This window comes from Ambystoma mexicanum, chromosome 7q, assembly GCF_040938575.1.
Source record: "Ambystoma mexicanum isolate Mex_15411 chromosome 7q, UKY_AmexF1_1, whole genome shotgun sequence".
Taxonomy (NCBI): Eukaryota; Metazoa; Chordata; class Amphibia; order Caudata; family Ambystomatidae; genus Ambystoma; species Ambystoma mexicanum.
In genome coordinates this window covers 719531291-719548088 of record NC_090941.1, presented here as the reverse complement: position 1 = coordinate 719548088, position 16798 = coordinate 719531291, and the positions used below count along the sequence as shown (strand labels likewise).

Genomic DNA, 16798 nt, shown 5'->3' with positions numbered 1-16798 from the left:
AGGTTCACACATAAAAGGAAGAAAGGAGCAATTTTATTAGTTAACAAACAAAAAGGAGCTGCTAAGTAGTAAAATTTGTTGATGGATCAATTTGTAAATTTAAAGTTAGGTTATTAAGTATTACAGTTTAGACAATGCAAACTTAATTTGTAACTTAATTTACAAATAAAAACTCAAGCACTTGGTTGCCCATGTTCATATTTCTAAAAGAAAAATCCAAATTGGAATTGTCAAATTTAAAACATTTGTAAACGTTTCACCAAAAACTTGTTTACAAGTTATTGCCAGGACATTTTATTTTTTTTTACCATGTTTAGAAAAACACAACAGGTTTTTCCCAAAATACCCAAGATGTTAATAGAACTAAAAAGGCTTCCTGAGGAAGTGTGGGACTAGACTGGATTGTTAGCAATTAATGTGCTTTGATACATACTGTTCTACTTGTTAACCCAATTTCAGCAATGTCCTCATATTTTTCCCCCTCCACATTCCTAGGCTTTGAAGGACGAGTCTCATAACAAGAAAAAAGGGCCCAGGGACAAGTTCAAGAAGTTACCCAAACAGTTTTTATTTTGGTTGTGATTAAGCTTTCCTGTATAGTGTCATTGTTTCTTGAGGCCTTTTATAAATAAATGCATTTTTTTAAAACACAACCAAGGCATTTCGGATGTGTGACATTAGGCCCTTAGAGCTGAATACTAATGTGAATTGAACGTGTGCAGCATAAAGTACATTAATCCATGAAGTTAAACGTTTGCTTCAGACTAATGCCTATCAAATTGCCTAATGATTAAGCATTTCATTTTTTATGTCATTGAAGATCTTAACATGCTGAATTGTATGGATTGGTAGAGTCATGTAGCATAATAAAATATCTTAATACAACAGGGACAAACTTTTACTCCCAGGGAAACTGAAGGATCACAACAACCACTTACAAGCCTCAGAAATGTTACTCACCATAGGGACCAAAGTACTCCAAGTCTCCTTTCCCCCATACTGTATGGCCATCCCTCACTAGGAACAGGAAACAACTTACTTCACCAGAAAAAAAGTCTTCCCCTTTAAATTTAGAGGTGTGTAGGGTGCGGTCCTGGGAGCATGCACTCCCCTGACTCTGCCCACCTGTGCCGCTCAGTCCCCTTTGACGCGTCGACAATATAATTGCTTAATTACAGGTTTATTAATGGGGGCGGGGGTGTGGCGTAGGAGTAAAGGGGAGTATGGACTAGGAGCACGTTAGTTACTATGGTGAGTAACATTTACTCCTACGTCCTGTCCCCGTTCCTCCATAAGGTATGGTCAATTACAACTGAATGCAGCCCTGGGGAAGAGCGCTGCCCCTCAAACGGCCTGGCCAAATGCTGCGTCAGATCTGGCGCTGGCGTCCAAGCAGTAGTGTTTGCAAAAGGCTGATCGGGAAGCCCCAGTAACCGCCTTCCTGATAGTCTGCCATGGAACGGGTCTCTGGAAGGCCATGGCCTTGGCTCTGATGGCATGGGCATGCATGCTAGCAGGCTGGCAAAGACCTGTTCCGCCCTATTACACTTCCTTGATGGCCATCACCATCCACCTTGCTACTGAAACCTTAGAGGCTGGCCAGCCCACCAAAAGTGATGGACAAGGCATCCAATTTACGGAAGCTTAGTCCTGTCCAGGTAAAATCTTAGAGCATGCCCGACAACCAGACTCTCTCGTCTTTAAGGTTAAAAGATGACACTACCCTACAGAGAAATTAAGCATTGTCCGAAGCACCACCATGTCCCAGTGAAATGTGGTATATGGCTCTGAAGCCACTGGTATCAGGTAATATCCCCACCAATAATATCGCCATATGACAATGCATTACTTACCGTAAAAGCATTTCTGATGGTTGTATCTGCTTAGATTCACATGCTGTGCATAGGTCCGACATCCAGTGGTCACTGCGGAGTATTGCATTTTGTTTTTCGTAGTCGAAAAGGGGACGTCGACAAGGCGTGTCTGTAACACTATCCCTATAGTGACGTGTGTTGTACCCACAATCCTTCACGCGTCGAGGTCCCTCTGTTTGTATTTTTCTGCCCTGAGGGAGCCTTCTAGATGTGAGTGAGTACAGAAAAGAGAAATATAGAAAGATGTCTATGTTCCTTCCATCCAAGCGGGGAGGAAGGGTGGGCGCATGTGAATCTAAGCAGATACAACCATAAGAAATGCTTTTACGGTAAGTAATGCATTGTCTTCTGATGTTTGTTAATCTGCTTAGAATCACATGCTGTGCATAGACTAGCGAGCAGTACCCGGAGTTGGCGGTGGGTTATGAGAAGGAACAGTAGAGAAAAGATGTCTTAATACTGCCTGTCCCACCTGGGAGTCAGATCTAGAGTGTGCATCTAGACAGTAGTGTTTTGTAAAGGTGTGCACAGAACTCCAGGTAGCCGCTTTGCAGATGGACTCAAGGGGAACATTTGCAATGAATGCTATGGACGCCCCCGTGCCTCCAGTAGAATGTGCTCTTGGCCTAAAGGGCAGTTCTCTCTTAGCAAGAGTATAGCAGAGAGTAATGCATTGAACAATCCATCTAGAAATAGTGGACTTTGAAACTGCATCCCCTTCTCTTCCTGCTGCCACCGAGACGAAGAACTGATTAGTCTTCCTCAGTGGTCTGGTTCTTTCCATGTAGAACATGACCGCTCTGCGGACATCTAGTGTGTGCAGAGTCCTCTCTCCCAAGTTGGAAGAATTTTGAAAGAACGCTGGTAGTTCTATAGACTGGTTTACGTGGAATTTTGAGATGAATTTAGAAGCAAACCTTGGGTGAGTGCGTAGAACCACTTTATCTTTGTGAACTGTAACAAAGGGGTCTAGAACAGAAAGAGCCTGTAGTTCACTTACTGTCCTGATGGAGGTGATAGCTATTAGAAAAGCAGTCTTAAGTGTGAGGTCTTTAAGAGATGCTTTGTGCATGGGTTCAAATGGTGAGCCCATGAGTTTGGTAAGTACCACGTTAAGGTCCCATCCGGGAGCTGGGTCAGCTATCGGGGGGTGTATTCTCTTTACTCCCTCCATGAAGGCCTTTATAACAGGGATCTTCCACCACGACACCTTGAGTTGGGAAGTGGTGTATGCAGAAAGTGCCGCTAGGTGGACTTTAATGGAATTGAACAGCAGACCTGAATCCAATAAGTGGGTCAGGTATAGAATAATATGTGTGGGAGAGCAGTCAATTGGGTTGATGCTCTTTCCTCTGCACCAAATGACAAATCTCTTCCATTTGCTAGAATAGCAGTGGCGAGTGTTAGGTTTTCTGGCTTCCCTGAGGATGTCCATGCATCTCTGCGGGAGCTGTAGATGTCCAAATTCTATGATCTCAGGAGCCAGGCTGCTAAGTTCATGTTCTGGGGGCATGGATGCAGAGTCCTGCCCCTGTCTTGTGACAGCATGTTGTACGGGCAGGGGAGTTTCACTGGGGGAGCTAGAGACATCTCCATCAAGTGAGCGAACCATGGCTGTCGGGCCCACATTGGGGCCACCAGTATCATGGTTACTTGTTCCTGGTGCATCTTGTGCACTACCCTGTTGAGAAGGGGAGTCGGGGGGAAAAGCGTAAACAAATCTCCCTGACCATTGAATCGACAGACCGTTCCCCTTGGATTGGTTCTGGGGGTACCTGGAGGCGTAACTTTGGCATTGTGAGTTCTGCAGGGTTGCGAACAGGTCTATTTCTGGGAACCCCCATTGCGTGAAGACGTCGAAGACGATGTCTTCGTGCAGTCGCCATTTGTACTCTTCGGGCAGGGGGAAATCTCTGCTGAGTTTGTCTGCCAGCAGATTGAGTTCCCCTGGTACATGTTGTGACAGAAGGAACATTCTGTTTGAGAGCCCACTTCCATATGTTTTGGGCCAGTTTGGACAGTCCTGGAGAGTGGGTTCCCCCCGGTTTGTTGATGTAATATATGGCTGTGGTGCTGTCTGTAAGGACCATCACTGTCCTGCCTTGTAGGTGTTCCTTGAAGGCTTTTAGCGCCTTGAACACCGCTAGTAGCTCCAGAAGATTGATGTGTTTGGATGCTACGTTCGGAGTCCACTCGCCGTGAGCAGTTTGATGGGATAGGTGAGCCCCCCATCCTGTGAGGGATGCGTCTGTGGTTAGAGTGGCTTCCGCCGCGGGTGTGGCAAAGGGTTTCCCTCTTTCCAGGTTTTCCTTTGTCCACCACCGTAGCGAGAGAACTAAGGCCTGCGAGACCACCACTAGGTCGTCCCATAGTCCGCTGGCCTGACACCACTGGCTGTTGAGCCACTCTTGCATTGGGCACATGCGCAGGCGCGCGTGAGGTACCAAATAAATACACGACGCCATCATGCCTAGCAAGTGCATTGCTTTGCGTACCGTCACCTCTCGACCGGTCACATATTGAGGGATCTGAAACAACATGTTTTGGACCCTCTCTTTGGAGGGGAAGACGAGGCCGTCCTTTGTTTGAATTAGAGCCCCTAGGAATTGATTTGGCTGGGGTCTAGGCTGGACTTCTTTTCGTTGATGGAGAAGCCCAACTGGAACAAAAGGTCTACAGTCTTTTGCGTATTGGAGAAGCATGTTTCGTAAGAATCCCCTGTTATGAGCCAGTCGTCGAGGTAAGGGTAAACTGGGATGGACAACCTGCGCAGGTGGCCCGCTGCCACTGCCAGTACCTTCGTGAATACCCTCGGTGCTGATGCTATGCCGAAGGGTAGCACTCTGAACTGGTAGTGTTTACCCTCTATCATGAACCGGAGGTATTTTCTGTGCGCTGGCAACATTAAAATATGAAAGTATGCATCTTTCATGTCCAATGTTGTAATCTCCCTGTGAAAGCAGTGGGATCACTTCCTGTAAGGTCACCATACGAAACTTTTGGGGTTTGATGAACTTGTTCGCTGGGCGCAGATCTAATACAGGGCGCATGGTTAGATCCTTTTTGGGTACAAGGAAGTACACTGAATAAATACCTTCCGTTACCTGAGATAGCGGCACGACCTCTATGGCTCCTTTTTCCAGCAGTTGTTGTACTTCTTGTAGAAGTATGGCAAGATGTTCCGGTGACATGCGTCGTCCCCTCGGGGGTTTGTATGTTGGGGAACTGTTGAATTCGATGCAGTATCCGTGGGCTACGGTGGAAAGTACCCAGCGGTCTGACGTTATACCCTCCCATGCTGGAAGAAAGTATGTTATCCGGCCCCCGACCGGTGTTGCATGGGAGGGGACGTGAATCTTCGCGTCACTTGGTGTTGTTAGGGGCTTGGGAACCTCTGGGGGTGGACCCTCGCCCTCTTCCTTTGCCCCGGCGCTGTCCCCTTTGGCTGTACTGGCCACTATTGGTCTGGAAATTGGTGGCAGGGTACTGTTGCTGCTGGTTTTGTTGTTGGCGTTGGCCACGAAAAAAGCGTTTGTTGCCATAGCCGCGCCTGGTAGAGGGCTTAGAGATTTGGTCCAGAGTTTTGATAGTATCGAACTCGTTTTTAGCCATCTCCAAAGCCTCATCCACCGCTTTCCCGAAGAGGTTAGAGTCTTCAACAGGTTTGTTTATTAAAGACGCTTGTGTCTCCGGTTTGAACCCTGAGTTGCGCAGCCATACGTGTCGTTTTAGGACTATTCCCTGAACTAGGGAACGTCCCGCAGTTTCTGCCGCATCTAGAGAGCTCTTTACAATACTCTGGTTGACCTGGGTTCCTTCAGCAATAGTTGAAAGCAGGCGTGTACGTAATGGTTCCGGCACTTCTTCGGCGTCTTTGCGCAGTTTGGCCCACTGCGCGTCCGCATAGCTAGCGAGCAAAGAATTGTTGTTAGCAATTCTTGCCGAAAAGGCGGCCGAGGATGTAACTCTTTTTCCAAGGGCATATAACCGCTTGCCCTCCTTGTCAGGTGGTGCCTCACTGGTGGAAAGTGGTACCCCTGCCCTCTTTCTTGTGTTGGTTACTACCAGGGAATCTGGAATGGAATGTCCCCTGATGTACAGCGGGTCTGAGGGTGAAGGAGTGAAAAGTTTTTCAATTCTAGGATTGACCCCTCTGATTAGTGCGGGTGTGGACAGCGAAGGGATGATTCTTCTCCTCACAGAAGCGAGGAGGGGAATTGTCTGACTAACTGGGGGTTTCTCCTTAATTACCCTTTCTACAAAGTCTAATTCCGGGGAGAGCTCCCCAGTGTCCAGTTCGAAGTGTGCTGCTGCTTTACGCAACAGGGCATTAAATGTGGGTTGATCGTCAATGGGAGACGTGTTTCTACCAGGTGAGATGTCAGGAGGATTTAGGTTCAGGCCATCAGTGTCGGAATATATAGATGGTGATTGCCAGGGGTGAGAAGGTCCTTCTTCTGGATTTTCTCCGAAGCCTTCCCCTACCAAGTCTGGGCTGCCTTCCAGACCTTCCTCCTGGTCCTCGTCCATAAACTCATCCTCTACCTCTTCCTCAAAATAATGTTCTTCCCCAGTGAGGTCATACACACTGTGGAAGCCTGGGGCTGTGTCCTGGTGGGGATTGCCTAATCTTGGAATTTTGGCTCTGGGGTCCTCCTGAGGCCCTTCTCTTATTCTCTTTGGAGTGGGAGGGTTTTGGGCATTCATAAACCTCTCCATTCTTTCCATGCATAGATGGAGCCTCTCCATGGTTTCATGGGGTACCCCTGAGCAGTCTAGCGGGGGAAAATTGGTGTCTTGTAGCTGAAAACGGCTCGACCTCTCCCATAACGTCGAGGAAAGTGTCCCATCGCCCTCCGAAAAGCCTTCAGGTGTGCTGGAAATCCCTTCGACTGAAGGAGATTGTCCCTGTGTTTTCGGCGTGTCTTTCGACCTTTGCGTAACGCTCGACGCGTCTTTCGGCGTACGCTTGTGGGCGTCGGCTACCACGATCCTCGCCAAGCTCTCAGCGACTCGTTTGTCAGCGGAGAGCTGTGGTTTCGACGTTATGGGTGTCGAACGCTCTACGGCGGTATGCGCTTTCTGCTGATGCGCTCCGGCCGATGATTTGGGGGCGGCGCCCTTATTTGCCGAAAGCCCAGTCGCTGGTCGCGGCTGCGGTTGCGAGAGGGGCTTCGAACCCGAACGGTCTGAGGAGGCCGCCAGTGAAACCTGCGTCTCCTTGAGCGCTGATGCTCTTTGCCCTTGGCAAAGAAGAGCCATGGGTTGTGTGCGATCTCCTCCGCTCGTCCCCTCCGTCGAAGATCTTGCTCGGCGGAGACAGCTTCACAACAGCGTCGAGGGGGGGATCGATATGTTCTATATTAATATAGGAAAACGACCAAAGGTCGAGGAGATGAAATCTGCAATGTCTCTCGAGGAGCTCCGCGTAAAGGCGACCAGTAGCTGGGCGGAAAAAAACAATCTGAGGGACCTCGACGCGTGAGGGATTGTGGGTACAACACACGTCACTATAGGGATAGTGTTAGACACCTTGTCGACGTCTCCTTTTCGACTACGAAAAACAAAATGCAATACTCCGCAGTGACCACTGGATGTCGGACCTATGCACAGCATGTGATTCTAAGCAGATTAACAAACATCAGAAATATGGTTGTGGGGTAAGGCCATAGGTTATATTAGTGGACATTTTATGGGGATAAGGGGACCAGGTGTTGTGTGGGGTATCCCCCCGCGCCATTAAACATGTTATGGGGGTTGCAGGGGTGTCCCCTGCAGGTTCCATGGCTTAATATTGTAGCAAAAATATGGTGATTTCTTTGTGGGGATATTCACATGGAACCAAGTCACCAGCGCCTGCATCTCACTGATCCCAGGCGCTGATGTAAGGCCAACCAAAAGAGCAGTCTTTATAGTAACGTGCTTCTGCAGTTTAGAGTGCTGCTTGTTGGATTCAGTTGTTGCAGTCAATCGGATCGCGCACACTAGGTAAGACATCACCTCCCTGAAATACAAACTTTATATTGATTCGAGATACGCAGTTACACGTGAGGTTACCGGCCGTTTTGTAGCAGTCACCAATCTGTGTCCACCTGTGTTTCAGCAACACGGACCGGTGCAGACAAAGAAGTTAATCGACCGACTTCTATGCTGCCCCTGAACTCGCACTGAATGTCAGTGTCACAGGTGGGAGAACTATCATGGCTCTGCACAAATAAAGTTTAGCTGGTTCATGCCGCTTTACCACTGATACCACCAGTTAATAGTGCATGAGAAGGTCCACACTGTAAACGGCATCATTAAACTGTAGCAGCACATTTAGATTGTGCCCATGCTTTGACAACCATCAACACTCCCACTCCACCCCCCCCCCCCACCTCCTTCCCCCCTTGCCCCTCCAGGGGTACCAGAGCAAGCGCACCACCACATAGGTGGCCAGGCATATATATGCCAGTTTAGATCGATTCAATCTACAATTCGATTAACAATGTGTTTAAACTAGCTGCTCAATTAAGAATTAGATGCAGCCATGGGTTTAATAATACCCAGCCTCCCCCATGTGTTTGTGTCTACCTGCAGGGGACGGAGGTGGCTCGGCCATAGTGTCACGTGGAGGCACGTTGGAACCAGAATCATTACAGATTACAATCATGGTCCTGAGATGGCTTAGTCGAACACACCATTGAAACCGGTCGACCTTTTGGGTCTTGAGAGCTCTCGTGACCTTTTTGATATCCCCAACATTAAAAAGGGAAAAAAGATATATAAATTACAGCTAACACTCATATTTAGTGAGACTTTTAAAGCATCCCACGTATATGGGCTTTAACATATTGAACACACCAATCGCACTTAGCAAACCATAAATCCAAGGGTGAATAAATCAGGAATAGAAATCCCCAGGTTAAAAGTTGTTGTGCCAGCATATTGAGCTGCTTCGACAGAATCTAATAACCAGTCCAGCCGATGTAAAACAGCTGATTGGATGTGCTCTTCTTGCTAGCCTGAAATGGTTTTATTTAGATTCTGTAACAAATGGTAGCTTTGAGTGACAATTCTCTTTGGCTATCCCTGTTAGATAGGCGATGCACCACTCACTACCTAGGGCCAGGGACAGGGTGTTCTTCCTCTAGGGACAGCCAGTACATTGTTTTCTAAAATTGCTGTTTTGTTAATTATGTGACTGATATGCGCACATTGATCTTTCTCCCAAAGAACCGTTGACGTTGTGATACCATACTGTTTTCTTTAACCGTTAGGGAAGGTAGTCGACCTCCCATTGGGTCTTAGAACCTAACCTATTGTTTATATAAATGTACACGACAGTGAAGTACGACAAGTGTCAAACCTGCACACCAGAGTGAGCCAGATGTACCAAAAAAGATAATGCATTGTCCAGTGAGCATGCCAGTCTGGTTTGCCTTGGCCCAGTGACAGAACCTGGTGCATTTGCTTCTGGCACCCTAAATTATAGCCAAGTTGCCCTGTGAAAGGTGCAGATGTTTCAGGGTGACTTGTTCAGGAACCATGCAGATAGGGCCAATTTCTGCAGAGCGTGGGGAACCACTGTGCCTCTCTGCTGGGATAGTAGGGTGGTTGGACCCACTGGAAGGGGAACCAGAGGCCGATCTGACAGGTCTGGCTGGACACTACGGCACTATCAGAATGAGCTGAAGACTCTGGGATGCCTTTACCTTGCAGATGACCCTGGGAATCAACGAGTGGGGGAGAGGAGCATATGCACTCATGCCATTCCATTGAACAAGCACCGTGCCCCCCACAGTGCCCATGCCTTGACCCATCTTAGGTCCACCTGAGGGTGTCCCCACCTGAAGATCTCTCCCAGAACATCTTCATTCAACTGCCACTCTTAGTGGTCAACTCCCAGCCTGCTGAGCCTGTCCACCTCCAAGCTGGATTCCCCCGGGAGGTGGACTGCTGATATGTAAATGTTGTTCACCAGCGCAGACCCACATATCGATCAACAGCCTGCAGAGGGGAGGAGCCCTGGAAACTTTTGATTGTTGATTCAATACATGAATGTAGAGCTGTCTGAATGCAAACTGACTTGTTGACAATGGGTAGGAATGCTTTGAGAACCAGCCAGGTGGCCATCTCAAGCCAGTTGATGTGCTCCAGTTCCTGCCGTGACCAGACTATGGACACAGTGGCTGTCCAGGGCAGCACCCGCATCCCTTTAGGGAAGAGTCTCTGGTAATGGTAAACTCCAGGGGCGACTGCCTGAATGGCCTCGTCACTAACAGGTTGGGGTTTGCCCTCCACCACAAGAGGTCCTGGTGAACGTGTTGTGGTATGCTGACTGGACCTGACAGAGCCCGTCTCCTGATTGCAGGAGGCGGAGAAATTAGCTGCAGCCTCATATTGAACCTCGTGTGGGGCACCGCCAGGAGCCAAGCCGCCATTATGCAGAGCAGGTGCTGGTACCACTATGCCAGAGTAACTGGTCTGCTGAGAAAAAAGCCCTGTGGCCTTCTTGATTACCTTGATCTTGTCCGAGTGAAAGATCTTCTGTACCCCCTTATCCCAAATTGGCCCCAAGAATGTTAAGGACTGCGTGGGAACTAATTGCGACTTCTTGCGGTTGGAGATCCAACTCCTTTACCATGTGCATAAGTGAGACAGCTGTGCGCTGGACTCCCTCGCGAGACTCTGCTCGGACGAGCCAGTTAAGGTATGGATAAATGTGGTGGCCCTCCACAGAGCAGGACTGCTACCACATTCGTTAACCTTGCAAAGGCCCCCAAAGCTGAATGGAGGCCAAAACTGAGAACCTTGTATCGGAAAGGAAAGCCCATGATCCTGAACCAGAGGAAGTAACGATTGGGCTCCCAAATCAGCATGTGCAAGCACGCATCTTTCAGATTCAGGGATCAAATGCAGTCTCCAACACAGTGTCTCCGCGATGAGTGCAGGAGTAACCATCTTGAAAGTTTGAAGTGGAAGGGAAAGGTTCAAGGATGAAAGGTCCAGTGCAACTCAGGCCCGCCAGGTTCATTTTCTGTATGGCAAAGATACAGGAATAGAAGCCCATGCCTTGCTGTGAGGCTGGAACCTCCACCGCCTAAATCGCCATGAACAAGCAGATCTCAGCCAGAAGAGTTGCTGAGGGGGTAGAAATTGAGGTATCGGTAGGCAGAAGCCAGAGAAAGCCAGAGACAATCCACGGGTCTGCGAACATTGGCCGCCAGTAATGCAAGTAACAGTAAAGCCTGACCCCCCCCCCCCTAACTACAGGAGAACTCAATCTAGATGGCACCGTCATGGCTTCTTTCCTTCTGAGGCTGTTGCCTGGGAGGGGGAATGGAAGAACCCCTTATCTGATTTGTGCTAATTGCGTCAGTGCTGGCTGGGCGACCTATCCGGCTGCCTCAACCTGTGCTCCTGAAAGCCCCTGAAGCCACCAAAGGTACAACCTCTGTCAGAGTGTGACTCTGGCTATAGGTCTTGGGCGCAGACTGTGTTAGGATTGACAGGGAGTTGGTTGTCTGGGAGCGGTTTCTTTTTCTCCAGCTCGTCATCAATTGTTGAATGAAACAAGACCCCCGACCCCTCAAATGGGCGGTCAAGAATACAATCCTGCACGTCAGGGTTAAACTTGGTTGCCTTCAGCAAAGCTCTTCAGGTTGGTGGTGACCCAAACCTTCCTACCTGCGGTGTTGTGTGCCACAGTTGACTGCATAATATCCTGGGCCACTATCTCTACCAGACCTGCCTTGATTCTTGTCCAACTATGCTGGAAGCTCAGAAGGAAGTCTGCCATCTCCCGCCTAAGTGTTTGGTGGACCACGGCAAGCATGGCATCAGCATTGGCCTGTCTTCGGTGGAGCATGGCATTGGAATATATTTTCTTTATCTTAGGCCTCCAGGAGCTTTTCTCCCCTTGCTAAGAGGGCTGATGTGGAGGCGTGACTTATAATACATAGAAGACACAGCTATAATTGAGCAATGAGGTGGAGTGTGCACTGTCCGAACGAGAGAGTCTCGACCCCCAAGCCCGTCTCTACTTGCCATTTAGCTGCTTATTAGTAGGCTGTGTGGAATGTGGCTTCAGCCAGCATTTTTTGGCTAAGGCTTAGACATCCTTCTGCAGAGGGATGCCAGTTCTTGAGGTTGAGCCAATTGTCAGTGCCTCTGCAAATACCAGTCTCTGGTTGTTCATCTGCCGCTGAAAAGACCCCAGAATTAGCAACACCTGCCAGCCTCTCATGGAAAGCCCTAGCTGAGGCGGAAGCTTCCTGGTCCTCAGTTGTCTGTGTTGTCCACTGTGTCCTGCAGGTCAGGTGCTGCTGGTGGAAGTGTTGGGGTACTGCAGGCAACTGTGGAGTGCTGACTGGCAGTGTCTGGTTGCGGCAGGGGCAGAGTCACCATGACAGAAACCTGGGGGGGGTGCAGGAACCTGGGCTGGGTACCAGAGCCTGGACCATGACAGGAGGTTGAGGCAGTACAGGAGGGAGCATGTCCTGGATGCCCATTTGAGAGAACCTCATGAGGGCGAATAACTTCTCAAAGAACCTGTCCGCCAACTGGTGATGAAGGCGTGGGTCATTGAACGTGTACCTGTGCTCAAGCCACCACTGGCCTGGTATAGCTAGGGTTGGAGAATCGCCCTTGTGCGGATGCAGGTGGGTATGAGGTGCATCAAGTAACCAATCCCACCTTGACGTGCGTTCCGATGCCTGCGTGTTGGAATGTCAATGCCCTGGAAGCACCGCCATTTTGTCCTGTACTGCACTGCACCACAAGCTTGCCGTGTGCCAACCATTTTACTGGGACCAGCCTCTGCGCTTGACTGCAAAGGCTTGGACCTTCCCTTCATCTCAGCTAGGTACCTGGGAGGCTGGGTGCCCTCGGCCATGGCGCTGGCATTGCTTGTAACACATTTAGGCACACATTCGGGAACAAGGCCGTGTCAGAACAGAGCCTTTGGGGAGATCCCTGGTGCAAGAGTATTGCGGCTCCTCAGCGGTGGGACCGGGAGGGTCCATGGACCCCCTCCGCCAGGTGGCTGGTAGGTCCTCGAGCCTCAGTCCCTTTGCTGGTCTTATGGTCTGGAAGGCCCCTCCCTCCTGGACGCTTCCTAGGGTAAGAGTTGCCCTTGCTGGGTGCAGAGGAGAAAAGGGCACCCATCATTGGCCTGGTCTTCCTCCTGATGTACTCCTTTAGGTTCTCCAATGGCGATCTTGCGAATAGCTCCCTCCACCTGGCCAGGTAGTTCTTGAACCAACACAGGGCAATCGAGTTGCACACTGAGCAGCCATCCCAGCCGTGGTATGGACCAAGGCACTTGAGGCAGAGCACGTGTAGATCTGACGTGGGGAAGGAACCCTTGCAGGCCCAACACCTGCTGAATACCTCTGTCAAACACCGGGGAAGAAATTGGCACCAAAGGACACACGTAATTGTCAGTACATTGATACAGTGGGTGGATATTACTTTGGATTCACATTAAGGATCCCCAATTTAGGAGACCTAATCATAAATCACTAGGATAGATCGAAGTTACAGAGTCTATCCATTAGACTTAGTATTGTCAGCAAGGGTACACGCATCTGTTGATACCGGAAGACAGAGTACCTTCAATTCTCAGGAATTGACTAGGGAAGAAAAAAGGGAAAAAATAGCCCGGGGAAGAGCCCATGGAATGACAAGGCCAGAGGCCTAACCCATAAGTGCTGGTGAAATCAGTCCGCTCCTGTTGGCGCAGAAAAGGACTGAGGCGTGGCCTGGTGGGCGGAGTCAGGAGAGCACAGGCTCCCAGGGCCACACCCACATGTGCATCGAAATTTAAAGGGGAAGAGTTTACTGGTGAAAATGGTTCGGTTTCCCGTCCCTAGCAAGTGACACCCATACAGTATGGAGGAAAGGGGACAAGACTTAGGAGTAGGGTGCAGCAACTGATCCATCCTACCAGATCATAGCTTAGAACGTGCAAGGTAATCCCCATCCTGGGATTGTCTGCTGCTGAGCTGCCTTCATACTTTCACCACTAAGCCGCTGGAAATCAACTTTGTGGGTCCTCCCCACCATCTTCACTGAGTGAATAGCTGCAGGCTTAAATGTAGACGCTGTGCTAAGGTCCTTTGTTCCTTGACAGTTGACATCCTTTGGGTGGTGGGGTGGGTGACTATTTGTGATGCTCACATCTGAGGGTTCCACTGATCCCGGGTAGAGACTCTGGACAGGAGCCTCAACTGTATTTCCCATAGGCATCTTCCTCTGGGGCTTGAGGTTCTTACATCTTTGGGGTCTCATCTGTCTTTACCTGGGGTTGTCACAGAATAGACACCAGTGGGGAAAAACTGCCACCATTTAAGCAGATGATGAATTTTCCAACTTCTCTCATTTCTTCTGATAGAACTTGCAAACTGTACTGGAACTCTCCAAGACACTCTGGGGTACTGACCTGACCTTTGACATTCTTCCTGTACCCAAAAAAGGTTCAAAGAGCTCCAGGCAAAGAACTAATTTAAGTACTTATCAGCTATTTTGAAGTATTTGATCCATGTTTGGCATTTATCCAATGGTGAAAGCATTTTAAAAGTAACTTATTTTGCTTGCACTGTAAATCCCTCATAGGTATTACTAATGTAACTGTTGCTACAATGTATTCCTAATACTTGGAAGCCTTCGGCTAAGGTTTGGAAGTGTTCACTACCCTTCATAAGCATGATGCAGTGTTATTTGTGCATTTTCATTACGAATACTACTACACCCGATGTGTTTCAAATTAAGGCAGAATGTTGGTGAGGTCTTCGGGATTTTGATTTTTCCTGATGTCTGAAATGTTCATTCTCTTTCCAGCTTGCCCCTACCTCCATGTTAGGAGCCGAGAACATACCATAGGGTCACATTTACCATTCACAGCTGGATATTCAGAGTCGGTCTGCATTCATTTTGAATTCTTCATGCCCTGGGCAATCACCTACTGCCAGATCTCGAACACCATTAGGGAGAAGAACGGCTTGGTCAACATTACCAATGACTTAACATGTACTAGCAAACTGGTTTCATTTTGATTTAGCTTGTCATCCAATGAGTGAAACAGTTCTGATGCTTCAAACAACTTTTTTTTGTACTAGGACTGCAAATTGGCCGTCCATGCAGACCTTTAGGCCGGCCGGCCTCCATGCAAATACTGCAGTAGGTGGTCTCTATACAGAGTTTTCCAGGAAATTGAGCCACTGGCTTGGCTTCAACCGAGCCGGCCTCAAAGGCTGCCTTTCATTTCACTGAACAGTCTGAGTAAGACAATCACGCAGCACCATTTTTCATTCGGAGTGGCCAAAATGGCAACTGTTTGCCTAGCATAGGTGCAGGGCTGCAGTGGACTACACCTTGCAGACGAAAACCTAGAAGAGCTTGTCTGCTTTTCTGAGCACAGAAGTACAAGAAGGGGAGGAGTCGGAAGAAAATAGACCTCTGATCAATACTGCTGCAACCACAGATGACCAAGGAGGATGATGTGCCGATAGAAGCACACTGAGCCCAAATGAAAAGTTTGTTTTTCGGGCTGGCAAGAATGGGGCATCTGCTGGATCTTATCTGCAAAAGCCAGCACATCATCTTCAAAAGAAATCCCTGAAGGGCCTGTAAACTGTAGGGACAGTATATCTGGCAGCTCTCCACTGAGGTTGGTCCTTCAGATGAGCCAAGATGGCAAGAAATTCTGCCAGGCCTGCCAATTTATTGTGAAAAACATTTGCGGACTGGGGGTGATTCTTAATCAAAGTCAAACAAGCCTTGTCCCTGCCTGTCCAAGGGCTTTCATGGGACTGTAGGTTGTATGTCAAGAGGAAAGAAGGAAAAAGTTACTTACCTGTAACTGTTCTCCAGCATGGGTCTGGCATGGATTCACATGCTCATGATTATTCCCCATCAGGCTGGGAAGTCTCGGTAAAGAAAAAAAAAAAATCAGTTTTGTTTCGAACTGTCTTTCTGCTAATAACCAATCACTGGTCTCTGGGTCATACTGCCCCCAGCCAATGACTGCACTATACCTAAGCCCCTCCTCTAGCAGCCATCTTCAGATTTGGTAGCACGTAAAGTAGCAGTAGGACCAACTGAGGAGCCGCAGAGGGGTTGGAGGGAGGGTTCGCATGTGAATCCATGCTGGAGAACAACAGTTACAGGTAAGTAACTTGTTCCTTCTCCAGCATGGGGTCTGGCATGGATTCACATGCTCATGAATACAAGAATACATGGCAGTACATACATGCACAACCACGGGATGTGGCAAGACTCAACATTAAGCATCTCTCACCTCTTCAACAGGCTCTCCTTCAAGCGAACAGCTTGCGCAGCACTGCTCGGCCGACTCTGGACTCCTCCCTGGAATCTCGGTCGACGCAGTAGAATTTTGTGCAGGTGTGCGTCGACCTCCACGCAGCAGCCCTGCAGATGTCCAGCAGGGGCACACCAGACAGGAACGCTGTAGTAGCAGTGATCGCTCTGGTTGAATGGGCTCTCGGACGGCGGGCCACAGTTAGTTTGCCAACTGGTGACAGTGCGTGATTGCAGCCGGAGATCCCTCTGGAAAAGGAAGCCTTGGAGAGGACCTTCCCTAGGTTCACAGTGCCAAAGTTCACAAACAGCGGTGATGTCCTCCGAAAACTTTGTGCGGTCCACGTAGAAATTCAGCGCTCTAGCCACATCCAGCAAGTGCAAAGTACTCTCGGCCAGCAACGAAGGTGACAGGAAGATAACAGGTAACACCAAGGGCTCGTTGAGATGGAAGTCAGACGGCACCTTGGGCATGAAGGAGGGGTGTGTCCTCAGCACCACCCTTGTCTTGTGAAATGTCAGATACAGAGGCTTACAGGAGAGGGCCTGGATCTCTCCCACTCGTACGGAGGTGATGGCCACAAGAAACGCCGTCTTCCACAATAGGAACTTCAGAGGCGGCG

General features: G+C 49.0%; 1 protein-coding gene across 4 annotated transcripts in view; it reads right to left on the bottom strand.

Annotated features, from left to right (window-relative positions):
* PSPC1 (paraspeckle component 1) overlaps window positions 1-16798 on the bottom strand; it is a 998435-nt gene that overhangs the window by 553787 nt on the left and 427850 nt on the right. The gene's annotated exons all lie outside the window — the stretch shown is intronic.